We start from the raw sequence: 14503 nt of genomic DNA on the forward strand, positions 1-14503 counted from the left end.
TGCAAGCTTAGATCTAGTCCTGGAAGGTTCTAGCTTCCACACAATCTAATCTAGGTCTAGAAGGTTTTCAGCCCTTGAGACATATTGCTGAATAAACTTACCCCTTCTAGTTCTTCCTGAACTCTAGCTTCTTTCTTTCTTTCTTTCTTTCTTTCTTTCTTTCTTTCTTTCTTTCTTTCTTTCTTCTTTCTTCTTTCTTTCTTTCTTTCTTTCCTTCTTTCTTTCCTTCTTTCTTTCTTTTGCTTTCTTTCTTTCTTTCTCTTTCTTTCTTTCTTTCTTTCTTTCTTTCTTTCTTTCTTTCTTTCCTTCCTTCCTTCCTTCTTTCATTCTCTCTCTCTCTCTCTCTCCCTTTCTTCTCTGCCTGCACTGCTCTCTTTAAATAGCTTCCCTTTCCTCTATCTTCTCATGAGAGTTGGGCATACCTATTCTGTCAAACCTTTCTCTAATTCGTCACTTTGTCTACCACTCAATTAGACATTACCTTCAAACATGGATGCTTCCTTTTTACCAACTAACTTTACTAATTTTGGAATTAAAGGTGCATACTAAGGGTGTGTCTGTATTCTGGTCAGAGGGATTAAAGGTGTGTGCTAAAGACTGAGCCACACCACAACTAAAAACAGGTTTGTTTTTTTTTTTCAGTAACTAACACAATCTTAGGGTTCACAGTGTGATCAAATATCCTGCAACAGGACAGTAGAAGTTCCCCAGTCAGTGCCCCGGATCAATCAGTGTATAACCTGGGCACCCAAGCCTTGCTCTTCACCTTACTTACCTCAAGCCTCGTCTCTGCCTTTGGAAAGAGGTTCTCCTATTTGGTCATTTCTTAATGAATGCCTCTACGTTACTCCTCTAAGTCTCCCTAAATCCCCAACAATCTCTCTATCCACTGTATTGCCCTATGTGGTCTAGGATTGTTATTTCATCTCTAATGATAACTCTTGGTGGACATTCACATCCAGAGGCAGACTCGGCAGTAACTACTAATCCGGCTCTGTTCCCTTGAGGGAAGGAGTCTCTTCATATAAATCCCTGAAGCGGTAGCATCCCAGAAATTAAATATAAGAAAAGAAAGAAAAATAGAAAGATATGTCACTGTCAGTGCAGGTCAGACTTCCACACTCTGCTGGGCTTGCTTATTGTGTAAGTACATGAATGCTGAAATGGTGGGATGGGAGTAAGGGTTTCTAGTCCCTCATGGGGATGACAGCTCTCTGCCATCAGACAGGCCACTGGGTCTGGCTGGACATGTTCTCTGGCTGCATAATAAGGGAACCAGGCTTAGTAACCTTGCCAAGTCAATGATTTCACGACTGGGAAAAACTCACATGTTCAGCTGTCTCCACTATTCCCATGGTGACATCTAAAGGGTGAAAAGAAGACCATAGAATACATGGCCAATCTAATGGCATCTTTGCTGTTCATTTTATTCTAGCATGAACTACTTTCAGGGGTGTGTGTGTGTGTGTGTGTGTGTGTGTGTGTGTATCGATGACCCCCAGATAGCAGTATATTTGAGGATATGATAGTGGATTTCCTGTATATACAGTTATGATCTCATAACTATATCTTCAGACAATAAAGAAGCTTTGGAAGCTATTGCTGATTCTCAGCAAATCAGTACTGTTCCTCTTTTGAACTATGTTTTAAATAATTTGCTTTATTGTGAAATGGTGTAACATGAGTCTTTAAAAGCAGATAGACATAGATAGACATTCTCAGGCCAGTGAGATGGCTAAGTGCATAAAGGAGCTTTCTGTCAAGACTGTTAATTTCTGTTTGATTCCTGGAACCCATGTGGTGCCCCCTCCCAAAGAAAAGGTCTGCCACAAGTTTTTCTTTACTTCCTACGTGTAACCCCTGGTATGCATGTATCCATACCCACACAGACAAATTAATTAATGTGATAAAATATTTTTTTAAATAGAGCAAGTAGTCTTTGTGTGGATTGAAAATGAATGTAAGGCTATACGTCTAAAATAATCAAAGGAGGGTCTTTGAGAAATATGTATACATTTATATTTATATACGTAGTAACCAAAGGCTGGAAGGAAGCCAAAAGTCCACAGATGAATAAATGAGAATGAGAGTGAGATGTTATTTAGCTTTTAAAAAGGAAGTAAGTCTTGTCACATGCTCTCGTGGGGACAGATTTATAAAGTCATTCACTAGAGGACAGTTTATGCTGTGTGACTCCGAATCTCGGGTATCGGAAGTAATAAAATTGATAGAACACACAGAGCCTTACAAGTCCAAGCTCAGAGTGGAGAGGCTATGAAGTCACTCTCATGGGAAATCCTTCTGTTAAGAAAACATAACAGTGTCTCCAGTGTCTATTCATGTACTTCTGTAACTTTCCTACACACACATGTGACTTTTTGTCTTGCTATTGCTAGTGTCCACTTTATATGAAAAGATCTGTACAGGATTACATTTTTAAAGTAAGCCTTCACAATGCCTCTGCTCACAGGAACGGATGCCAGCTTTCCAAACGTTCTTCAGGAACAGGGCTCGGCTGATCGTCCTTGTTGTGCCCGCAGCTGTCTCCTGCTCTTCTTGCTGCACTATACACCAGCAGTGGGCCAGACATGGCGCCCTGCCTCCCTCTCTTGGCTTTGTCTTCTCACTCTGCCAGCATGACATCCCCTCTGCTTCTTTTTTTTTTTTAAATTTATTTATTTATTTATTTATTTATTTATTTATTTTTATTTACATTGCAAATTATTTCCCCTTTTCTGGGTCCCCACTCCCCGCAAGTCCCATAAACCCTCTTCCATCCCCCTATTCTTCCATCCACCCCTTCCCACTTCCCTGTTCTGGAATTCCCCTATACTCTTGCACTGAGTCTTTCCCGAACCAGGGACCACTCCTCCATTCTTTTTGGACATCATTTAATTTGTGGATTATGTCCTGGGTATTCAAAGTTTCTAGGCTAATATCCACTTATCAGTGAGTGCGTACCATGATTGATCTTTTGAGACTGGGTTACCTCACTTAGTATGATGTTCTCCAGCTCCATCCATTTGTCTAAGAATTTCATGAATTCATTGTTTCTAATGGCTGAGTAGTACTCCATTGTATAAATATACCACATTTTTTGTATCCATTCCTCCGTTGAAGGACATCTAGGTTCTTTCCAGCTTCTGGCTATTACAAATAGGGCTGCTATGAACATAGTGGAGCATGTGTCCTTATTGCATGCTGAAGAATCCTCTGGATATATGCCCAGTAGTGGTATAACAGGGTCCTCAGGAAGTGACATGCCCAGTTTTCTGAGGAACCGCCAGACTGATTTCCAGAGTGGTTGTACCATCTTGCAATCCCACCAGCAGTGGAGGAGTGTTCCTCTTTCTCCACATCCTCACCAACACCTGCTGTCTCCTGAATTTTTGACCTTAGCCATTCTGACTGGTGTGAGGTGAAATCTCAGGGTTGTTTTGATTTGCATTTCCCTAATGATTAATGATGTTGAACATTTCTTAAGGTGTTTCTCAGCTCTCCGAAGTTCTTCATGTGAAAATTCTTTGTTTAGCTCCGTACCCCACTTTTTAATGGGGTTATTTGGATCTCTGGGTTCTACTTTCTTGAGTTCTTTGTATATATTAGATATTAGCCCTCTGTCGGATTTAGGGTTGGAGAAGATTCTTTCCCAGTCTGTTGGCTGACATTTTGTCCTTTTGACGGTGTCCTTTGCCTTACAGAAACTTTGTAGTTTTATGAGGTCCCATTTGTCAATTCTTGACCTTAGAGCATAAGCTATTGGTGTTCTATTCAGGAACTTTTCCCCGGTGCCCATGTCCTCCAGGGTCTTCCCCAGTTTTTTTTTTTTTTCAATTAGTTTCAGTGTGTCAGGTTTTATGTGGAGGTCCTTGATCCATTTGGAGTTAAGCTTGGTACAAGGAGATAAGAATGGATCGATGCGCATTCTTCTGCATGCTGACCTCCAATTGAACCAGCACCATTTGTTGAAAAGACTATCTTTTTTCCACTGGATGCTTTCAGCCCCTTTGTTGAAGACCAAGTAACCATAGGTGTGTTGGTTCATTTCTGGGTCTTCAATCCTATTCCATTGATCCGCTTGTCTGATATTGTACCAATACCATACAGTTTTTATTCCCTCTGCTTCTTGAAACAGGATGTAACTATGCCTCCCTGGTTGCCTTGGGACTTGCTCTGTACACCAGGCTGGTCTTGAACTCACGGAGCTCCACCCACCTCTGACTCCGCCCCCAGCCTTGCCCATTTTCTTTATGGTCTACCTTCTGTACTTGCGTTGGTCCTCTTCTGTTTGTTTACCAACAATGTAGCTATGTGAAAACCAGGTCAGTGTAGCCATGTGAAAGAGTATGGAATGTTTGGTAGACAAGTAGCTGCTAAAGCCTCTGATCCTAACAGCTGCTTCAAAATAAAATGTAAAAAAATAAAATAAAAAAAGAAATGCGCCACGCGATAGGATTTTTTTTACTTTTACCAAATTAATTTTTACCTAGTATAGTGTTTTTATTAATTAATATTAATTAGTAATTAATATTAATTAATTAATATTTGAGAAATTTGGACAATACACCCTGGTAGAAAATCTGAACACCAGCTTTTGGAACCTTAAGTAGTAAGCTCAACTGCTTGTTTCAGTTTGTATCAGTGATGACTTTGAAAAATGAGATCATCTCCTCTCTTCCTTCCCTCCCTGTCCCATCCTCTTTTCTGCCCTTCCCTCCCCTCCCCTGTTCTGTCCTGTCCTCCCCTTCTCTTAGCTCCTCCCCAACTCTTTCCCTCCTCCCCTCCTCTCTCCATCCCCTTCCCTGTCTCTCACATCTCCCATCCTCTCCTCTATCTTCCTCTCTCTCCTCCCAGTTGTCTCTTTTATTCCCCCTCTCTCCTTCCCTTCTCCCTTCCTCTTTTCCTCTTTTCTTTCTCTCTGTGTGTCTGTGTTTGTGTGTCTCTGTGTGTCTGTATTCCTGTGTGTCTCTCTGTGTGTGTATCTGTCTGGGTGGATCTCTCTCTCTCTGTATCTCTGTGTGTGTCTATGTGTAGTGCCTCTGTGTCTGTGTGCGTACGTGTCTCTGTGTGGGTGTGATTTCACAATACAGCCTGGCCTACAATGTCAATGCTCCTCTTTCTAAGCCTGTCTGTTGCTGGGATTGAAGTATGAGTCAATACTCCCTGATTATTTCTGTCTTCTAACAACTTGTATATTCTTATTAGGACTGGTCCAAATGCACATAAATATTTAATGCTAATAAAAACATTGTCTCATGTTTTTCTTGCAAGAAGTGCCATCCCTGAACTACCCTAATATTTCCTGCTCTTAATAATACAATGTCAAGAAGGTCATTTAAAAAGTAGCTTCATTTTCATGAGCATGCAGAATTTAGTTTTCCTAATAGCAACTATGAACTGCAACCATGATTGATTTTAGCTGAAAATAACTTCAGTTTTTACTATGTTATATACAGAACACCCAAAGGACTGCCCATCAATTAGCAGAGACAATAAGATATAAACTTGCTATATAGACCAGGCTGGACTTAAGCTCACAGAGCTTCCACTTGCCTCTGTCTCTGTCTAGAGCAATGGTTCTCAACCTTCCTAATGCTGCAACCCTTTAATACAGTTTCTCATATTGTGGTAATCCCCCAACCATAAAATTGTTTTCATTGCTAGTTTATATCCATAATTTTGTTACTCTATGAGTCATAAGGTAAATATACGTATTTTCCTATGGTTTTAGGTGCCCCCTCTAAAAGGGCTGATTGACCCCCCCCCCAGGGGTCATGATCCACACGTTGAAATCCATTTGTCTAGATCATAGATATGGGATTTGAAATATAAAATACCTATATCATTAAAGGATAAATTATAATTAGTTTTCATTCATTTATATGTTTCTTCTCTATACAAAATAAAGTGTTACTGTGCATTTGATATTTTTAAAGCTGGCTTTCCCTGCAGGAGGGTATCTTACTCACACAGCTCACATGGGCTTTCACATTGCATAGATGGAGCTGAGCAGCGGAACAATGGCCATGGTTATCAAAATTATCATGTATGCTAAGAATTGCCTTGCTGTTCTTGTTGGAGACTGGTTCTGCCAGTCACATGACTAACATCTGGAGGTCCCACGAGGTAATAACTACCAGTAATTTGTGGTGTTCAGAGCAGACATGCTAACAGGAGAGGAAGGATAAATCCCATGTCTTCTCAAACACTCTCAGACTTATGGGCTCATCATTGCCTTTGAAAAGACTGAAGGGTCAATAACTATGTTCATCATCATCAAGCAAACCTGCAGAGGGCACAGAAGTGCTCAGCAGTGGAATCCTGCGGTGATTCTATCCACCCAGGGCAAGGTTTTCAGGTTGGCCCTGGATGCAAACACAGACATGTCTTTCATTCTGACAGTCAGTGCTTTGTGATAAAATGTGCAGAGCACATTTATCTCTCAGGATGTCATTTGAGAGACTTGTTCATTTCTGAACATAGAGGAGAACAATACTGTGATAAAAAATATTCAGCTAGTCTCTGACCCAACCAACACTCACCATCTGAGCTGTGCTCTGCAGACCTCTCTGGCATCTCTGAGAGTGTCTATCAGAGACATCTCTCTGGGGATTTCCCTAACACAGAGTTCACTAATGATGGCATGTTCCCCTTCTGTCCTTATGATCTTCTGTGCATGCCCTGCGGCATTTCAAAGATAGCTGTGAGGGGAAGAAAAGAAGAGAGTGGGACAGAAAATGCCTAGCTGTTTTCTGTCCCATTAACCAGGAGGCAGGGACCCCATGATGAAAATGTTGTGGAAACCAGTGTGGAGGTGCCTCGGAAGATTTAGAATAGAACTACTAAGGCTAGCCAAATGGCTCATGGGTAAAAGTTCTTGCCACCAACTCGGCGACCTGAGTTCAGTTCCAGGAGCTACAGGGTGGCAGGAGAGAACTGATTCCTGCCTGTTGTTCTCTAACCACACCCATCATGGCATGCACTTCACACACACACACATTCACATACCAGCACAGGTACACACACAGGCATATAACACAATAAACAAAATAAAATTAAATAAAGAACCACTATGTGATCAAACTGCTGAGTATATATACCCAAAGGAATCAAAGTTTGTACATAGACACCTGCATGCCCATGTTTGCCACAACAACCAAATCATAGTAGCATCAGGATAGGTGCCCAAGTATAGACACATGTCTGTGTACACATCTGGCACATGCACACAATGGGATATCGAGACGCAATGAGGGATTGAATCACATGGTTTCTAGGGAAATGGATAGAGCTGGAGTTCATCCTGTCAAGTGAAACAAGATAAATTTGGAGAGACAAGTATCATATGTTTTCATTTATAGAGAGCCTGAATAGCTGGAATGAACATTGAAGTAGGCTATTAGGGAAGAAAGGAGACCAGGGGCATGGGCAGGGAAGGTAAGAAGGAGGGGCAGAGAATACGACCGAAGTTTATTTTATGCATGGATGGAAACAATCTGATGAGTTTTAGCATTTTCTTCATTCACTACATATTGTGTTTTTTGTTTTTTTTTTTTTAAAGTAAGAACAAAACCCAGTTTTTCTTCTTTTAACTGGTGGCCTCTCTTGGGGTGAATAAGCTGTCCTTTATGGTCAGTGATTGTGAGGGTCATGTCAGTTACTTTTGAACAGGAAGACAAGATTGTAGTGTGTTTCTATAGCCTTTACTTCCAAGGACACTATTGGTTTTAATTACTGGGTTTTGTTTAGTTTGGTTTAGTTTAGTTTAGATTTGTTTTGTTTTTTACCTCTGGTTGACTAAATCTCTTCCTCACAGATGTCCCTACATTGGCCATTGTGACATGGCTGAGGCTCCTATCTTACACACCTGTCCCCTCACCTCTGCACCCTTCCCCCATGGCCAAAGTCCCCAACAATCTCCCCCAGCAGCCCCCACATGCCGTTGCTTGAGGAAGGAGCTAATGCCCTTCGCACACTTCTCCCCGTTCCTGCTGTTTGCAGTTGAGCCACAGCTCTCTGAGGTCAGTAGAATTGTGTAGCTATGAACATCACCTAATTTCAAATGGGTGGAAATTACCATTACAGTGCTTCAACACTGGCACTTACACAGCATAACCAGTAATGCAAAACATGCCCGTACTTACCATCTCCTAAATGTGGATAGCCCAAGTGTCAAAACATAACTCATTAACCATTCCTTCCAACAGAAAGTTGGGATCTGGCATGAGTGTTCTAGAGATGATGTGGAACCCAGGTAAAGTGGCCTTTCTGTTGTCTCTCAACTGTTCTGTACTTCCACTCTATAACTAACCTTAGTTATCATTACTTGAAGATTGGTTAAATATAAATCAAGTTGGCTAAGCTGTTAGTAGAGTGGGCTGCTTCCCAATTATGTCCTATGCTGTATGTTAAGTTATAGTTGACAAACATGCACTCTTAAAGGACCTCTATTCTTTATAAATGTTTCTTTATGATGTAGAGAGAGCTAAGGGGGAGGCGCTATTCATTGGCGATGGGGCAGTGAGAAGATGGCCCTATGGATGATGGCCCCATACACCCTGTGCATCTGAGCAGCACCAATCTGACTCAAGGAGAATGTGAAGTTGGGAGGATGCTGGGGTTAGTGGTCCCAGGAGGAGATGCAGGAGGATAATAGGGGATGGATATGATCACAATAAATGTATGAAGGAAGAGGTGATGGACACAAATGTTGTAAACAGGAAAAGAAAAAAGAAACTGCATGATGAGAAAAGGATACAATTTTTATTGTCTGCTTAATAGTTGCCGATTGTTACAGACACCGAAATTGTTAAGTTTACTATTTCTAGGGTATTTTCTGCAACATTAAAAATATAGTAGTGAGAATGGGTTTGTTCCTGAGAGGCATCCACCAGGTGCAGGATTTGCATCTCTATTTGAGGAGAACGTGGTCCAGTAAATTAGAGAGATTTAGAGAGATGTTATTAAACAAGAGAGACAATGTCACACAGCTCACGTCACTGTCATCTTCAGTTGCACACTCAAACACCTCTGGGAACTTAACAAGGTTTGTTGTGCAGAGGTTTTTAAATATAATTTGTTATACTCATCCCTCTGGTGATTAGAGTACCTTTTGGAAGTATATATCCCCAATATGGAACAGGAATTATCACAGGATTTGGGCCACCCAAATGGCCCTCTACCCAAATGCTGGTCACATCTTTCAAAATTTCCACTACACATCTCTGGAATATGTATTGTTATGGTACAATGGATATTTGGGAATGCATTGCTTTAAATCCATTGAAAACTTTATTCAATCTATGAAAATATAATCTCCACTGTTCCAATGCTTGGTATTAAGTACTGTTGGTGAGAGACCAGTAGGTATGGAGTTTATACTCAACAGGGAGATAAGTGGTAAGAAAAACCAGCATGGTGGGAATGATAAATACAAAAGGAGGGGACTGGGCAAGTTTTAGAGGTTCTAGGAGAAATAATTTGTTTGTAGCCGTGTAATATCAGAGAAATGTCTGATGCAGTAAACACCACAGTCCTCAGAATCAGTGCTGTAGTAGAAGTTATCAGACTGTGGGGTCCCAGAGAGCAGGGCTGTCCACATCCCCTCTTCCCACTAAAGCTTGGTATTTCTTTATGGCAGTAATACACTCTGTCATATCTCTTTGCCTCTTTTCCTTATTCTGGCTCTATCCCATCTTATCCCAAGCCCAAGAATAAAGCAATCCCCTCTCTGATTAGCTGGTGAGATCTTTCTATGATAATGGGATTGTTCTCTTGGATTTATTAAGCACGTGTGGCTTAGAGATTGTCCACTTGTCCTAGATGTGAGCTGACTGGATGTTGAATGGCTGACTCGTGAGGGACTGAATGTATTACATGGCCATCAGCTAGGAAACATAGCAGCCAAGTCAAACAGCAGGTACTGAGTGTACAACTTCATGTCAATTAAGGAGTGTTCTTAGCATAGTTATTTGAGTGTCGAGAAGCTGAACTCAATGTTCCTTGGAAGGCTCAAGCCCCGTACTTGGATGCCAATATTTAGGTAATTAGAGAGAGATCAGTCACTGTGTAGAAGGGACAGTCCTAGTTCTTCATGGATAAATAGAACATTGTGGCGTGTTTCCAACAATGTTCCTAGAAACGACCCCTCTGAGATTGAAAACAGCACTGAAAAAGTGATTCCATTTTATAAAGGCCTTACCACTCCTGACTACTTATACTATTAGTCCACAAGATGAAAAAAAAAAAAAAAACCCACACCATAGCTCCCTGTGCCTTGTAAGTCTGCTACTGTAGAGACTCTTTCTCACAGTATCTGCATCTCCATGTCTGTAAGTCTGGGCTGGGTTCAAAGACCCTTTGCCAGTTTCTGAGATGCTGTGAGGCAGAACTTTCACTTTTCAGCACTGATTAGCGCAACTCCCCAGCTGTGCAGCGCCACGCCCTGGAGTGCAGCTGAGAGGGAGCTGATATTATATTGGCTTAAATTTTTAGCTTTTATTTGGGAAGTTTTTTTTTTTTAAATTACATTGTGATGCTGTGACTTTGCCATTATATCCTGTATAGCACGGAACAGTAACTCAAGGGAATGATCATTGGTTTATTACATTTGACTCCCTTAAAGAAATGTTAACAGAGAAGAGAGAATGGTGAACTGAAGCAGGAAGTGCATTAACTAATTACCTAATGAGTGAGGTCACTGACTCCAATTCCTGAATATATCAATATATCAATGAGGACCTTGCCTGAAAAATATGTTCAAAGTTGTAAGCCAATAGATAAAAATGCAACAGAGTGAAAATCAGCCAAACTTTTTGACACACTTATCCCTGAAATCGCTTCAGAACTCCATGCCAGTTTTCAAACTGGAAGAGGAAGTTCAAAAGACAAAACAAGACTGATGTCACAGACCTCTGACCTGTCCAGAAAGAAAGTAGTTAAATGGTCACCACGGTGTGATACCTTTCAATAGCTAATGACATGTTCACAATTTTAAGATAGAAATTGAATCCCTCGCTTCTTCTCTGTTTTTAAGCACACCCTAAAATGTGGGACAAAAGGAAGAGGATCTTAAAACATGTGTCAATGTCCAGGGATGTAGGAAAGATATGTTTGGATAACGCTGTGGGTTTGTGTTAAGTGATAGGCTTAATAATCAATGTAGGGTCAGGTTTTCGACCATCTACTCAATGCTAATCACCATGCAACAGAAGAAAGGAGGAAGAGTCTGGAACAAGGCTTGCAAAAGATGCTTAGCTACTTGTCACAACAGTGGGAGTATAGAGCTCTGTGTCAAAACCCTGTGTCCGAAAGTCCATGCTGGCCCTGATAGACCAAAAGGAACTTCCAGTCTGGTCAGAATTAACCAGAATTAGAGTTGATTATCTTGAATGCTGGTTTGCACTTGTGCAATGCACACTAACAGAAATCTTCTAAGGCTTTGTTGAACGTTTTGATTATGGTAGTCATAATCTTTGTCTAGAGCAGTGGCTCTCAACCTTCCTAATGGTGAAGACTCTTTAATACAGTTCTTCATGCTGTGGTAAACCCCAAGCATAAAATCATTTTTGTTGCTACTTCATAACTGTAATTTTGCTACTATTATTAATCAGAATGTAAATATCTGATATACAACCCCTGTGAAAGGGTAGTGACCCACAGGTTGAGAATTACTGGTCTAGACAGAAAGATAAGACACAGGTTGTTAGGTAGATATTTCCCAAGGCATCATTAATTTTAATGCCAAATTAAAATTCTATTCTTTATAAATAAATTTGGAATGTTTAATGAAGCATACAGAAATGTGAGTTCTATATCTTGGCTCGTTTGATAGGTGGAAGAAAGGGTAACCATAAGCAAGAGTGCTGATCTACAGCACTGAGAGGCACGGGTTTGTGTTTGAGCAAAAGACTGGATCTGGAGAGATCAGAAAGAGGCTCACGGGTAACATGTAGCACTTACTCAACAGAAACAAAGAAAGGCTACTTCCCAGCTGGGAGTCCTGTGGAACAAAGTCATTGGTCTCCTTAACTAATCTTTTAGTCTGTACTATACTTGGGAAGACAGAGAAGCAAGCTAAACATTGAAATTCTCTATAAAATCAGGGCTGTTTGTTTTTAATATGGGAGTGACAGGTTCGGGCATCTAATGAGCTAGCTTCTAGAAAATAGAAATATATTTAAGGACAATATACAGGAGCATTGAAAGAAGCTGTGAGGAGAGACTCATTAGAATTCTGCTTCAGTAGACCAGAGGGGAAAGGAGAGGGTGCAGATGGAAACGGTCAAGGAAAGGTAGGACCCAGTGCACCTGGGGAAATTTAGAAATTAGCTGTAAAAGGAATCAAGAGGGCATAGTGCAGGAAAGAAAAGGAAAAGAAAGGAAATAAAAGAAAGGAAAGGAAAGGAAAGGAAAGGAAAGGAAAGGAAAGGAAAGGAAAGGAAAGGAAAGGAAAGGACAATATGGATATAATGCATTAAGTTTTTGATTTATTGTTTCTGCCAAAGAGCAATTGAAAGTGGGAAATGAAAGTTGGAGCCTAAACTAATGGTGGAAATAAAATGTAGCAGTCATTAATCTCAGCTGAAAGGCATTCCTAGGAAGAAAAGCTGCCCAGGGGAACAGTAACAGGTGGAGGAAGGCAGAGGGGTTGAGCTGTCATGAAAGCAGACAGCTGTCTTGAGAAGTGGGAACAGCTGGTAGGTTGCTGTAAGTGGGAGAACTGGGGCCACTTACTGGATTTGGGAGCTGGAAGCAAGGAGAACTAGAGGGCTTTGAAAATTTGATTCAGTACAGCAGTCAGATTGCAACCCTAGATAAAGTCTGTGAGTGAGCAGTGTGCACAGCAAATACAGTTGTGGCTTCAGTGCACATAAACCCAGGAAAGCGGCGAGGCTACCATGTTCATTATTCATCTCACCGCTGGGACAAAATTCTACAGGAAACAAAAATAATGAAGGAAGGATTTATTTTGGCTCCCACTTTGAGGGTACATTCCAACAAAGAAGGAACTTGGTGGCAGGAGCTTGAGGCAGCATTGCATCTATAGTCTGGAGGAATAGAGATAAATGCTTGTGGCTAGATAGCTCCCTCCTTTTTATTCCATTTAGGACCCAAGTCCAGGGACTGATGCCACAGTCCTTCAGAGTGGGTCATCAGTCCTAAAGGTCTCAGTCATTCCTTCACAAAGATTAATCCCTCACAAGATGCCCAGAGACTAACGTAATAAAATCAACCCTGGCAGCTGGGCATGAGGCTTGTCTCCTAGGTGACTCCAGATCTGGTCCAGGTAACAAGAGTTCATGGCCACGGAGAAGAGAGAGACACAACAGTGACAAGGAAGGACTCACAAAGGAGGGAGTGGGAAGTAGGGGTGAAAGCAACAGGGGTCTTCTAAGCTGCAAGGGTTACAAGTGTTTTATAGCTCTTGTATGTATGAGACCAGCATTCAAGAAGCGGAAGTCAAGCTTGGGCTATCTGGGGGGTTTGAGGACAGCTTAGGCTATATAGTAAGATCCTGTCAGTGAGAGATGGCAGATGGCTCTATCATCTATCTACGTATCTATGTATCTATCTGTATGTATGTATGTATCTATCACCATTTATCAATCTACCTATTACATACCTATCATCTATTGATAAATCTACCAGCCTACCTATCTATTGTTCATCTATCGATCTAGCTATCATCTATCATCATTACCTATCTATAAATATATCTACCTACCTATCATCTCTCTATTGATCTACCTCCCTCCCTCCCTAATATCTATCTATCTATCTATCTATCTATTATCTATCTATCATCTATCTGTCATCATCATTATCTATCCATCCATCTATCCATCCATTCATTGTCTTGCCTGAGAAGAAAAGAAATGGAAAAGAGGTTGATGACTTAAGAAAATCAAAGGATTGAAGAAAAAGTAGTCAAGAGAAAGAACCGATACTCCCTAATCATGAGTGCATACAGAAACTGCAATGAAGGTAATCTACATTGTCCTCAAATTCATAATGAAAAGAGAACTCGAACCAGAAGGAATACAGAATTTGTTGTTCCTGTATTGGAGACTGTAAATGTGAATGCTGAGAAGAGGCAAGGTGCTTGGTTTAGATGCAGGGTTGCCATTCCCACAGTCACAACTCTGACCCATAATTGTTATTGTCTGAAAGAACTGTAGGGATGGAAATGGAAAGGAACCTGAGGAAAAGAAGGTCCAGCGACAGGCCCACAGTGGGATCCAGCTCAAGGGGAGGTCCCAAGGCCTGACACTATTACTGAGGCTATGGATCCCTCACAGAAAGGGACCTAGCATGACAGAACTCTGGAAGACCCAACAAGCAGCTGAAAGAGTCAGATGCAGATATCTGCACCCAACCAATGGACAGAAACAGCTGACCCTTTTAGTTCAACAAGGTAGTATTGGGGAAAGGCTGGAGGAGACTGAGGAGGAGGAGGGTTGACCCTATAAGAGGACCAGCAGTCCCAATTAACCTGGACCCC

The sequence above is a fragment of the Apodemus sylvaticus genome, chromosome 12 (assembly GCF_947179515.1).
Source record: "Apodemus sylvaticus chromosome 12, mApoSyl1.1, whole genome shotgun sequence".
Taxonomy (NCBI): Eukaryota; Metazoa; Chordata; class Mammalia; order Rodentia; family Muridae; genus Apodemus; species Apodemus sylvaticus.